This window comes from Diabrotica virgifera, chromosome 6, assembly GCF_917563875.1.
Source record: "Diabrotica virgifera virgifera chromosome 6, PGI_DIABVI_V3a".
In the NCBI taxonomy this organism is placed as follows: Eukaryota; Metazoa; Arthropoda; class Insecta; order Coleoptera; family Chrysomelidae; genus Diabrotica; species Diabrotica virgifera.
Genome location: NC_065448.1, coordinates 115652861 through 115667539, shown reverse-complemented (window position 1 = coordinate 115667539; position 14679 = coordinate 115652861).

Sequence of the window (14679 nt, the reverse complement as noted above, 5' to 3'; positions counted from 1 at the left end):
AATACACTTTTCCGTAATAAAAAAAGTTAAAATTTTGTCCATAATCAACCTCAATGTACATCAGAAGTCGTAAAATGACGAGTTCTGATGTACCTCAAAACTAAAATGAAAAATGTGGCGCCTCGAAATTCATCAGATACCTATGATGTAAAGTTTTTTTTTCACAGAATTCATTCTAGAATCAGAAACTGATTGTGACCCGATGACAAAAAAAATTACTCCGCTCTAATATATATATATATATATATATATATATATATATATATATATATATATATATATATATATATGTCTTCATATCAAGGCGAGATCCGTTTGTATCATAAGCTATACAAGATGAGATCCGTTTTGCAAGGCGAGATCCGATTTTGGATCTCACCTTGTATTCACGTGTATATAGTGACATCTTGATGTAACAATGCTGGGGGTACAGGGAAATCGATTTTTTTCTGGACCTCATTTTGCACTCCTTTTGGTGATTTTTATATTGCAGTGGTTCCACTAAGTCTGCTCTAGAGGGCAGCGCGCGCGATCGGATGTGTATATATCCTATATATACATTTTGTAGACAAATCGAGATCCGATAAATTTGGAAACATCGCAAATGAATTTTACGGTCAGTTCTCTCCCTCGGCTTATTTGTAGCTTGAATAAGAATATTTACATTACTAAAGGGCTCTGTTAAGAAAGGCGATTCTCAAATATCTCGAGAACTAGACGTCGTCGTATCGAAAAAACTTAAGAAGGCTTTTTTAATGGTTTTTCAAAATCTATATACTTATGCAATAGCACGGTTCTTAATCTGCCTGCGAACGAGGTGGGTGTAGCAACTTTAAATTTTCCACTGGAACCCTTTATTTTTAATTAAATAGTTGAAATTTAGAGTTAAAAATACACAACTTTTGTTTGAATCCATAATAGCTTCTTTAATCCAGTCGGAAGAGCTTCAGAATCGTCGTTTTGATGACATTTTTAGGGGTTAGATGATTTTAAGTAATTTTTTAGTAAAAATTACGTTGAACCCGTTGGTAAGTACGGGAACAATTGGGATACGGGGATACAAATTTCGGGAACATTGTTTATTTGTAGTATTATTTTTTTACAATTTTTCTTCAGATATCTTCTCCACTGTTCGTTTTACAAAAAATGTCAAAAACTTAATCGCTTTTAAAAGACCTACAAAATAAAGCTAACCGCGTTCAATTTGATTGAGAGTTATTAACACAAAACTATTTTGCATATCATTTTATAATTATGGGACCAACTATGTTGTTCACGTACTATACTATATTAAGATTCCAAGAGAATATTTTTTAATATACAGAGTGTCCAGAAACTCTCCCGACAAACGAATACCGGAGATACTTCAGATAATTTTAAGACAATTTAACCCAATTCTCCTAGTCCGAAAATGCCTACTAAGGGAGCTTCTCCAGAACACTTCTATTTAGAAAAACGAAAACTGGTACGCTTATTTATCTTCCAGAGATAAATCGATTACATCAATTACGAATTTCTAGTACGGGTCATAGGCGCCCGTTTTGGGTAGGGCGTCGGTTATTTTATCGCATAACTTTTTTGCATTTAACTTTTTTAAGCATTTTTTACATTGGATTATTAAATTGTGAGGTTTTCTAGTACTAAAAGGTATTCTTATTTTAAGTCGGTAGGATGCATCATTTTCTAGAAAAAACGATTTGAAAATTTTTCGTTTGTTGAATTTGAAATTATTTTTTTTTTTTTCAAAAAAACACTATTTAGAAAAAAGAAACCGGTATGTTTATATATCTTCCAGAAATAAATCGATTTCCTCAGTTGTGAAATTCTAGTACCAGTGATATGCGTCCTTTTTGGGTAGGTCAACGATTATTTTACCTTTTTTGTCTTTAATTTTTAAGCATTTTGACATTTGACGATTAAATTACGAGGTATTCGAGTATTAAAAGGTACTATTGCTTTAAATCGGCAAAATACCAAAATGGAATCACCATTTGTTGAACGAAAAATTGTCTCCAGTTGCTCAATATATAACAAGAGTGTCTGATGGTTTACATAAACCACACTCACTGAAATGATCAACCCACATGTACGTTGAAACATCATCATCATACGTGGCTCGACAATCCGTTGTGGATCTTGGCCTGCTCGCAAAGAATTCGCCACTCCTGCCGATTCCTGGCAACTTTCTTCCATCTTCTGACCCCTAAAATCTTTAGGTCTTCTACATCATCAATCCATCTTTTTCGTGGTCATCCTCTACTTCTTGTGCCCTCTGGTTTTGAAAAGGTTAATTTCTTAGTGTATTCGTGATCTGGCATTCTAGCAATGTGTCCAGCCCATCTAAGTATCTGCACTCTCTTTTAACGAATTTCACAATATCTGGATCGGTGTATAACTGATATTGTTCAAAGTTGTATTTTCGACGCCATAGCCCATTTTCGTTTACGGCCCCAAAAATATTTCTAAGAATTTTTCTCTCAAAAATAGTCTTTCATTATTTTGAGATAAGGTCCACGTTTCAACCCCATATATCCAAACCGGTCTTATTAAGGATTTATATTATTATTTTTATTTTTTAAATATTTCTGGAGACCGTGTAGAGTTCTGTTTGCTATTGCTATTCGTCTTCTTATATCGTCGCTTGTCGTGTTTATTGAGTTTACTAGCGACCCAAGATATGTGAATTCCTTGACTTGCTCAAAGGTATGGTTGTTAATTTGAATTCTCTGTTCGATATTTCGGGAGTTTTTAGAAACCAACATATATTTGGTTTTTTCCTCGTGTATCACAAGTCCTAATTCACTTGCCGCGTCCGCAAGTCTTGTAAAATACTGCACCATGTCTCTCACTCACACTTCTGCCCACTATAACTATATCGTCAGCGAATGCGAGAATTTGCGTCGATCTATTAAAAATAGTTCCATTCATTCTAATATTTAATTTTCTCACTGCCTTTTCCAAGGAATATTAAAGAGGAGACACGCCAGCGCGTCCCCCTGTCTTAGACCATTATTAATGTCAAAGAATGTCGAGTTTTCTCCTTGAATTCTAACGCACGAGCTTACATTTTGCATTGTTAGTTGGGTCAACTTAACCAAATTCGGTGGGATCCCAAAGTCAATCATTGCATTAAATAATGCAGTTCTTTTAACACTGTCATAGGCTGCTTTGAAGTCGACGAAGAGATGGTGGGTATCTATGTTATATTCTAATGACTTTTCTAGAATCTGTCTATGTGCTTGAATTTGATGTATAGTTGACTTTCCAGCAGTGAATCCGCATTGATATTTACCAACAATATCCTTTGTGAAAAGATTCAGTCTTTCAAACAATACATTGCCGAAGATTTTATACGTAGATGCTAGTAGAGTAATGCCTCTATAGTTCTTACAATCCAGTTGATCACCTTTTTTATGTAACGGACATATTATTCCCTTTTATGTAACCAGTTCATTCTGTCATATCAGTACTATTAATTTATGGATTGCTGCAAATGATCACCACCTTTTTTATACAGATCAGAACAGATTCAGGGCTTTATTGTCTTTGAGTTTTAGGATGGCAGTTGATACTTCTTCTCTTGTTGGGTCTTCAGTGTGTAGTTGATGATGTAGATTTTGTTGATTTTCTATGTTGTAACCTTCTTCAATATCGTTTATATTTAGATGTTCGCTGAAATGTTGTGTCCATCTATTAAGAACTGAGTTTTTGTCATGTAGAATTTCACCGTTAGTGTCTCTACACATTTTTACATTAAAACAACTTCTTTTACATTTACGTTGAAACATATTCGGATTGAATACTGGAGTCCTTCAATTTATGGCAGATATTAGAGATGCATCAAGTCAAACTAGTTTGATTTTACTCAACAAACTTGACTTGACTTGAACACCAATCTTTTTTTGTAAAAAGTTTGACTTGACTTGAATTTGATAATGTAGATTTGACTTGAAATCAAACTTCTTCAAACAGTTTGAAGTTTGAATATCATATTGCGCAATGTGTTTTTTCTAAGAGTCTTTAAAAAATGACCAAATCTTAATCAATTAATTTAATTAATATGAAAATACATACACAAATTAATTCTTTGACAAGGTTGTCACAACCAAAATTTCAGCATAATTGGTTAGCATGACGACGATCTTGGTTTCCATGACGACGATTCAAAACCACTAGTATTGTCTACTGATTTAACTTTCGAATATTATGTCAAAATTATTTTTATTTCATCGAATTCTCGCGTTAATTTCATTAAAACATGAACACAATAAGATATATTTGAAATAAATTAGTAAATAATATCTAAATCTTAGTTTATTGCATGTATTATAATTACTTTAAGGCCATATTAACATATCTAAATTCAGTGCGGAAAAGTAAAAGGCGTGCGGAAAAGTAAAATTCGTGCGGAAAAGTTAAACTTTCTAAACTAAAACGCATGCGCGAAAGTAGACATTTTTACACGCTTGTAGAAAAAATATTATTCCTAACTCTTGCAGAAAGTCTCTTTTCCGCACTCGACTGCTTGCCAAACTCCAGTCAAACTCCAGTTCGTCAAACTGCAGTCGCGTGCGGAAAAGTATGACTTTCTGCACTTGTTAGGAAAATAACTATATTTCCAATTCTGATTGAGATACCGCCTTTTGTAATGACTTATTTGGACAGGTCTGAACATAACATGTACATAATATTTAGATGAAAGTACATATCATGAAACAACACCAACGAATGTATAGCCTCACTATATATTCTTTGGAACAATTTCAAAAAACATGTGTATAGAAGGATCACCTGATTCTTGAGCCAATTTCGATGATGTTGTCGACTTTTTAATATGTTTTTCAATCAAAACGGTTCATTCCTCTCGTCCCACTTTTAATTCGCTCATTAATGAGAAATCTCTGTTTTTAGACATTGACTTTTTTCGGTTAGGAGACTCCTTGTCAGACTAAAATTTCAGAAATTTCTTGGACATTTCTCTTATGTGGAAGTTATTGACCATTATTTATATTTTATATTACCATTACATTGACAAAAATGGTTTCGAAGAAGAAGGACCTAGCAAGTGTATATTTCTGGCTCGTCATCAAGCCAGGAGTAATAAATCGTCTAATATAATACAATAGCAATAGAAATTGTATGTTCGGTTCCGGTGATGCATATGGTGCCTTTTTTAAGGCACTACTGAAAGGTTTATAATTCCTTTTGGTAAAGGCAACCTGCTTTTTTCTTTGAATACCCAAAGTATCGACCTGAAAACAGGTCAATAGTCAATTTACAGAGAACTATGTACATATTATTTAAAAATACGAAAACAATGAAAATTGCAAAGTGTACGTTATGTAAAGATATTATAGAACAACGTTATAAAATGACAAATAGTGGAACTAGTTCTTTAAAACGACAACTGATCAAAAGTCACAAGAAATTTTATGAAAAAGAATTTCCTGAAATAACAACTTGGTTCATAAAAATAGACAAATGTTGTTGTTTCTTCATAAATTTTTGTTGAAGTAGATTAAATTACATTTGGAATTATAAACAAAAACCATCCACCGGATTTTTTGTTGTAAGCAACACTCAAATAAACATGATAATCATTGACATCACCGATAAAGCGAAACTTGCTAGAAAGCTATTTTAAATTAATCGTAAATTAATCATTTTCTTGAATTTACGACTCTTTTAACCTGAATCACTTCTTGTATCAAGTTATTTTTTGTATTCGACTCATTGTGTTTTTAATTTTGTTATCTTAATTTACATCTTAACTACATTTCTATCTCGAACAAAAAGTATATCTACTAAATATAGTTATTTCCTAACGTGCGGAAAGTCATACTTTTGCGCACGCGATTGCAGTTTGCCGAACGACGCGAAGCGGAGTTCGGCAAGCAGTCGAGTGCAGAAAAGGGACTTTCCGCAAGAGTTAGGAACAACATTTTTTCAACGAGCGTTTAAAAAATGACCAAATCTTAATCAATCAATTGAATTAATATGAAAATACATACACAAAATTATTCTTTGACAACGTTGTCAAAACCAAACTTTCAATATAATTGGTTAGCATGACGACGATCTTGGTTTCCATGACGACAATTCAAAACGACTGTTATTGTCTACTGATTTGACTTTCGAATATTATGTCAAAATAATTTTATTTCATCGAATTGTTGCGTTAATTTCATTAAAACAGGAACACAATAAAATACATTTGAAATAAAATAGTAAATAATATCTGAATATTAGTTTATTGCATGTATTATAATTGCCATATTAAAATATCTAAATTCAGTGCGGAAAAGTAAAGGGCGTGCGGAAAAGTAAAATGCGTGCGGAAAAGTAAAACTTTCTAAACTAAAACGCGTGCGCGAAAGTAGACATTTTTGAAAGCTCGTAGAAAATAGTTATTTTCCTAACTATTGCGGAAAGTGATACTTTCCCGCACGCGACTGCCGTTGACAGTCGAGGCTATCGCGTCGTTCGAACAAAGTCACAACAAATAGAGTTATATCAATTTTTATTTACTAGTAAATGCAACATTTACTAGTAAATTTTTATTTACAACAGTATAAATGTTCTTCTTTCATAAACTGTCCGAAGTATTACTGTAACCTCATAATTTTCTGACTTATAGCGTTGCAAAAAAAATGAATTTGGGATAAACAAATTAAATAACTTTTAAACTATTTGACCAATTGCTTTGAAATTTCAAATATAATTTAAGCACAAGAAGTTTCAGCATTCCGTGAAATAAGAAGGTTCTAAGTTAATTTTTACATAAGTTATGAATATTTATAAAAACTCAAAATTTATGATTTATTTTGCAATTTTCTAAACAACCAATAAGGATAGACATATCCAGCGAACGCCGTATTGAAGAACTCATAATCCGCCGAACAGATTATGAGTTTCTTACTCTCAAATTTGTTTAGAATGCTTAACTTTTTGGTAATAGACGAAAAAAGCGAAAAGTTATCGTTTTTTGATCTTCATTTGTTTATATCATCAAAATCGGCTGCAGGAAACATATAGGTTATTAATATATCTAGGGTGCTCGGTAAAAAGAGTATAAGTCAAAAATAGTCAAAATATTATTTTTGCAGAATAAGACTATAAAGGACTATATCTTTACCTTGGTATCAATAGAACAAATCAATATGCTAATATAAATTAAATAAAATTAATTGGTCTTTTTAGTACAACTACTTAAATGACTTTTAATTTGGTAAAGACAGTTTATGTCAACTTATACTGTTTATACACTTCGAGTTTGTGAATTATTCTTGGCTCTAATAGTACATGTCGACATATGTACTGTTTTGACCATTGATACTGAATAATATCCAAGTAAGGCGGTCGACTTATACTAAGACGATCGCTTTCAGATACGTGTGTCAAGCTTACTTAAGCAAATATTACTCTTTTCTGTACGAGATTTTTAAGAAACAACTGATAACTATTCGCGTTTGGCTGATGGGAATTTTACCAATTAAAGATTACACTTAATAGGGACAGCGAGAATAAGTAATACTAACTTCTTACGTAGGTTTAATTTGATAAAAATAGATGAGTAAGTGGTTTATTTTCTGGACCACTGTGCAATATGGGTGATCGTAACAAACGTGTTGCATCTATTGTTAGCCTTATAGACTCCGAACCACCTAAAACCACTAGAAAAAGGACCTTGGATCCGGATAAAGAAAAAGTTGGCAAAGTGGCTATTGTTATTCATTTAAAAGTGAATGGCGCTAGAATTCAAGTTTGTAAAAAATGTTTTATGAACACATTTAACGAGACAAATATGTTTATTACACTGGCTCTTGCAAATAGGGATTCAAATATTTCAGGGAGAATAACTGATGACCAACGTGGTCGTGATCCTTCTGTCACAAGCATAATGAAGAAAAAATTAATGCAGTGAAGTCCCACATAAATTCTTTTCCCCTATATGAATCTCATTATACTCGACGAGAAAGTAGTAGATTGTATTTGCCATGCCATCTTAATCTTAAGGTAATGTACAAATTATACTGTGAAGAAAATGAATCACCTGTCTGTAGACCTATCTATGAAAGAGAGTTCCATAAAATGAACATTTCATTTAAAAAAACCTAAAGTAGATACGTGCCATAAATGTGATGTGCTGAGTAATAAACTCAAAGTTACTGAAAGCGAAGATGATAAAACTCAAATTAAAGATGAGATAAGTATTCATCACACTGCTGCAGACAATGCATATGTTATGAAGAGCAACGACACAGAAAAAGCAAAATGTGGTAGTACTTTTAGATGCCTCACTTTTGACTTGCACACTTGTCTCCCAACTCCATATGTAAATTCCTCTGTTGCCTTTTACAAAAGACAGTTATGGACATACAACCTACCTACATATTCATGAGAATGGAGAAGGAAGTGTGGTATGTTACATGTTGCACGAAGGTGAAGGAGGCCGGGGAGGTAACGATATAGCTACATGTATTTATAAAGAATTAATATCACTAACACCACATGTTTCCAAAGTAACCCTGTACTCGGATACATGCGGTGGTCACAACAAAAATTTACATGTTGCTATGATATTTTTAGTAGCAATGCAAAATATCACTAATTTAGAAGTTATTGACCATAAATTCATGGTGAGTGGGCACAGTCATATGGAGTGTGATATTGATCATGGATTTATCGAAAAGCAAAAAAAAAACGGTTAAGTGTTCCAATAAGCCATCCTCACGACTGGTATCAGCTTGTGAGAACTACAGGAAAAAAGAAGAAATTCAATGTTGTAGAACTTTACCATGGTAATTTCTTAAAATTTTCAGATCTTTTGAAAAATAGCTGTCTCATGCGTAAAAAAGATACAAGAAATCCTTTCAACTGGTTTGATGTGAAATAATTTCGTTATACAAGAGAAAATGGAATTATTGTTTATAAAACATTACTTGATGGAAAAGAGAAATTTCTGACGCTAAGTGTACTACGTAGAGGACAAATTAATGCTAGGTTGATACCCAGTAATTTGTCTAAAAGCACTCTTGCTATAGCAGTGCAGAAGAAAAAGGATATTTTGAATCTTTTTCCTCTGATAAGTCCAATATTTCACGACCTTTATAAAAATTTAAAGACAACTTATGCTGCTGATGTGATTCCAGATGATGAAGATTCATCTGACGCAGAGTAATACTTTCTCCGTTACCATTATTCCTATGTTTTGTATTGTTTTTTTAATAAATATTGCATAAATATGTTTTTGTTTATTTATTTTTTAATGAACAACAGCTTTTTGGGCTGAACAAAATAGTATAAGTCATCTGGTACGTGTGGTCCAAATAATATAAGTCACATTTTTTTTTGTAATTTCCATTTATTAAAAAAAAGATATACCATCTTCAAGATTAATATTTACAAAGTAAAATAGGTAAATATAATAATTCTGTGTACTACGATTTAGGAGATATGACAATTAATTAGCTTCAGAACAAAATTATTTTTCGTTTTTTGCTTCTCCTGAAAAGTTTACTAAATTGACTTATACTTCTTTTACCGAGCACCCTAGATATATGTCCATTCTACTCAAAAATTTGGTTTCGGCCTGGAGGCAGATGTGTCACGAGAAAAATCTTATTTCTCTGGACTACTTGAGTTATTATATTTTTTAAATTTTAATCATTATAAAAATTTGTACTTTTTTGTAATGTATTTTTAAAACAAGCAATCATTTAAATTATTTTGTAACAATTTATATTATTTAAGAATCTAATAATTACATTTTTGTTTCGTAGTAAGTGTTTCTTAAGAATAGTAATGCCTAGTTTTAAAATATTGTATTGCAAATTATCATTATTAAATGGTTATTATTTGTGAAGTATCTTTCTTTATTCACACCCTTATGTACCTATGTAACAAAACTAAGTGACTTTCTGAAAGATAAATCTATATAGTTGAAGAGGGTAGTAGATATACCTAGTTTATACACAATTAATTCAAAATTTAAAGAAAACCACGGTAGACGTTGAAGACATGAAAGAAGCGATACTTAAAAGTTACATAAAGAATTCGAGATAACTCTGTTGCTGCCCTCATTGACTCCGCCCACTATGTACATTATCTATTTTCTGTGTCTGTATATAGTGGGAAATATGCAATACAACACGAGCTCTGGTCGCTCGACTAATACTCTTTAGAGCTGGCATTAGTGTGTGATCTCGCGTTGATCGGTAAATATCTAAAATTCCGTATATAAGTCTTCCCCTTTCCTTTTCAGCTACGGATCTCGTTTCGCTGTAAATTTATCAGAAAAATTTAAGTTTAAAAATCTTTTCCCCTCTAAGTGTGCCATGATTAATATGTTAATTATAAAGATAGTTATGAACAATATATTCCAATAATTAATTTCCTATTGGTGGATCTCGGGTTGTCCTCGATTTAGTCGGATCTCGCCTTGATATGAAGACGTATATATATATATATATATATATATATATATATATATACGTGAATTGTTCGTAAGGGGATTTTTCCACATTCTCTATTTCATCTATTTGATTTCGTACGAGTGGTCGTTAAACCAATAACCTTGGATCTTTGATTCACTGAGTGTGTTTCAAAGATCTACATCTTATGTTTTTATATATATATATATATATATATATATATATATATATATATATATATATATATATATATATATATTGATACATGTATCCATGTGACTTCCAAAGTAGATTCTCGTAATACGTTGTTACTTCATATATACCGTTATGACTTCCGATTTCGGAAGTCACAACGTTTTGCCTATATTTTTACGAATTTGGCTACTAGATGGTATCAGAAGGCTTATATTAAAAATTTCGCTGGAAGTCATATCGTATCTAACATACTCATAAGATCAGATTTTACTTCGACGGTATATCACCAGCGCTAGTGTCGCTCCCGTGCTACTATACAGGCTATGTACACAACGCGTAACGTCTTCCGTATACCACACCGCTCGGTGTGACTTCCGTTTTTTGGCAACCCTGTGTAACGGTTTCCAGACATTTATCTGTTGTAGATTCGCGGTCCTAATCGTACTTAGTGTTTTGTGTGCCTTTTGTTTTTAAACATGAATAATAGCAGATCTGCTTTACTTTTAAAGTTAGCCTTAAATGAAGGTACAATAAGTGATTATATATCTCTATAATTATATATTTTCTGTACTTATTTTAATCTATAATATTTACTTACCTATTTACTTATATAAATTCATTTTTCTCGTGTTTTTGTTTACTTCCTTTTTTACAATGAACTTCTAATTTAATCTACACTCACCGGCACGAAAAACGGGCACCCCAAAAAATGGGTAATTTTTGATGTCTCGTATCTCCCAAACCTGTTGTCCGATTTAAGTAATTTTTTTTAATATGTTATAGCCTTATTCTTTAACAAAATAGCTATGATAATATTGTTGATAGACAGGTAAATTTTCATTGTATACCGGGTGTACCAATCAAACTGGGTTTTTTTTCTCAATTTTCACAACACCCTGTGGAATATTCTAGCCTTTATAAAATATTTAAATCAAAGCCTAACTATAGCTCCAGGGCCTGGATTCCGTGCACTGTAGTTATCTACACGTCGCTTTCTATCGATGTCAATTTTCGTAAATTTTTTTGAATTTTTAGCTTTAATTGAATTATTTTCTAGTTTTACTAGGTTATACTCTAATTGATGTTGAAGTGACACTTAGTAAAACAAGAAAATATTTGAATTAAAACTAAAAATTAAAATATATTGACATCGCGCCGATCGCTTTCTATTAATGTCAATATATTTGAATTTTTAGTTTTAATTCAAATATTTTCTTGTTTTACTAAGTGTCACTTCAGCATCAATTAGAGTATAACCTAGCAAAACTAGAAAATAATTCAATTAAAGCTGAAAATTCAAATACAGGTTTTATTAACATTTTGTTTTTTTATTCCTTTATAAAATATTTAAATCAAAGCCTAACTATAGCTCCAGGTTTTATTAACATTCTGTTTTTTTATTCATTCGCTTACGTTGGATAATAAAAAGTTAAGGTCTTTAACAACTAGCCATGTTCTTTATCGATACAGGTGTTTCTAAATATAAGTGCGACAAACTTTAAGGGGTAATTTCTGCATGAAAAAATAATGATCGTTTGGCAAAAGAATTTTATATTTGCAAGCATTTGCGGACATAGCTTTATCAAGTAAACGATCATTATTTTTTCATGCAGAATTACCCCTTAAAGTTTGTCGCACTTATTTAGAAACACCATGTATTGATAAAGAACATGTTTAGTTGTTAAAGTCCCTAACTTTTTTATTATCCAACATAAGCGAATGAATAACAAACAGAACGTTAAGAAAACCTGGGGCTATAGTTGGGTTTTAATTTCAATATTGTATAAAGGCTAGAATATTCCACAGGGTGTTGTGAAAATTGAAAAAAAAACCAGTTTGATTGGTACGCCCAGTATACAATGATAATTTACCTGTCTAGAAACAATGTTATTACAGCGATATAGTTAAAGAATAAGGCTATAGCACAGGGGTGGGCAAAAGCCGGCCCGCGGGCCGCGTCCGGCCCTTTCGCTTACTTTGTCCGGCCCGTTGAAAAACCCCGCAAGTACCTAACCTTTTTAATCCCTTTTATGTGATTTTGTTGAAATCAACAGTAATAGTTTGCATAGTGTTCACATAAATTATTAAATATATAAATAATAGAGAGTATTATAATTACGAACAGCCTTAGCTAACTATATTTTTTAAAACTGTTTAATTGTAACTATTTACTTTAAATTTCTTTTAAAATATAGGGAAATCCTCGGAGATTCATAATTGTTTATTCGGTATTAATAATCGTATTTAACTCACAAGGTCTCAAGACAAGCACTCGGTGTTTGGGTATCTATTTCAACCATATCACTGACAGTTTATGATCTAAATACCTCAGCACTTTGGTCCCAATAATATGATTCTTTATTTATTAAATCTGAATTAAGTATGGTTGTTTGGAATACCTACTTCAGTATAAAATTCATTGTTACCGATTTTTGCCGAAGTTTTACAACTACTTCGAAAGACGCGTATAAGTTTATTTTGATTTAGCACTGCTCGTATTTCCTATTACTCCTCATATTTCTTTTGATACAGTGTGTGTTATTTTGCAAATATATAATAAATTGAAAAAGTGGAGGACATTTTGTAAGTAAAATTTGAAAACATTGTTTTTATTTTATTGTATTAAAATATTTATTTTTAAGCATTTGCAAAATGATACAATCTAAAAAAAGAAAAGTTGATTTGGAATGCAGAAATTTTAATGAAGCATGGACAGAAAAATACCTTTTTACGAACATTGGTAAGAAAGCAATTTGTTTAGTTTGCCATTAAACCATTGCTGTTTTCAAGGAATATAATTTAAAGAGGCATTTTACATCAAAACATCCAAAATATGCATCGTTTTCTTTAGAAGAACTTAAAAATGCTGCAGACAACTTAGCAAAAAACTTAAATAAACAAAAAAATATTTTTAGCAAACAAAGTAACATCGAGAAATCTACCACACAAGCAAGTTATGTTATTGCACACAAAATTGCTAAGTTATGTAAACCTTTTTCTGAAGCAGAATTTGTTAAACAGTGCATGGTAGAAGTGTCGGAGATATGTTGTCCTGAAAAAAAACATATTTTTGAAAATTTAAGCCGGTCAAGGAGAACAATAGTACGACGGATCGAAAATATTTCAGGAGATTTACTCGACCAGCTAAAAACAATAATTGCTGATTTTACATAATATTGTTCTCTGGCGTTGGATGAGTCCTGCGATATTACTGACACAAGTCAATTATTAATATTTATTCGGGGCATTAACAAAAAATGTGAAATTCGCGAGGAACTTCTTAGTGTGCATCCAATGAAAGATAAAACTACCGGTGAAGACTTCTTTAACGCTGTTGAAGAGTGTTTAGTTAAAGTAAATTTCCCTTGGAACAAAATAGTAAGCATCACTACGGATGGCTGTCCTAGTTTAACAGGGAAAAATGTGGGCTTACTAAAACGAATCAGCGACAAAGTAAAACAGTTGCAGCCAGAACAAGACATATTATTTTTACACTGCATTATTCTTCAAGAAGTGTTATGTAGAAAAGTTTTAAAATTGAATCACGTCGTTACTGTTGTGACAAAAGTTGTAAATTTTATCCGGGAACGTGCCTTAAATCATCGACAGTTTGTTGAATTTTTGAAAGAAATTGAAAGTGACTTTTACGAAATTCCTTACTACACTGAGGTGAGATGGCTTAGCATCGGTAAAGTTTTGGACAGATTTCAATATTTGCTTGATGAAATAGTATCCTTCTTGTCGATAAAAGAAAAACTACATGATTTTCCTGAATTGCAAAATGAGGCATGGCTAAACGATTTGTCGTTTTCTGTAGATATTGTAAAATATTTAAATGAACTTAATGTAAATTTACAAGGGAAAAACCAGTTCGCTTTCAATATGCACTCAAATGTCAAAGCATTTATGATAAAACTAAACTTATTTGCTGAGAACTTTAATAAAAAAATATTAAACCACTTCCCATCATTACAAACACGACGAGAATTATTGAAAAATTCTGATTTTCTTAAATATAGTTCAGTAACACAAGACCTGCATACTGAATTCC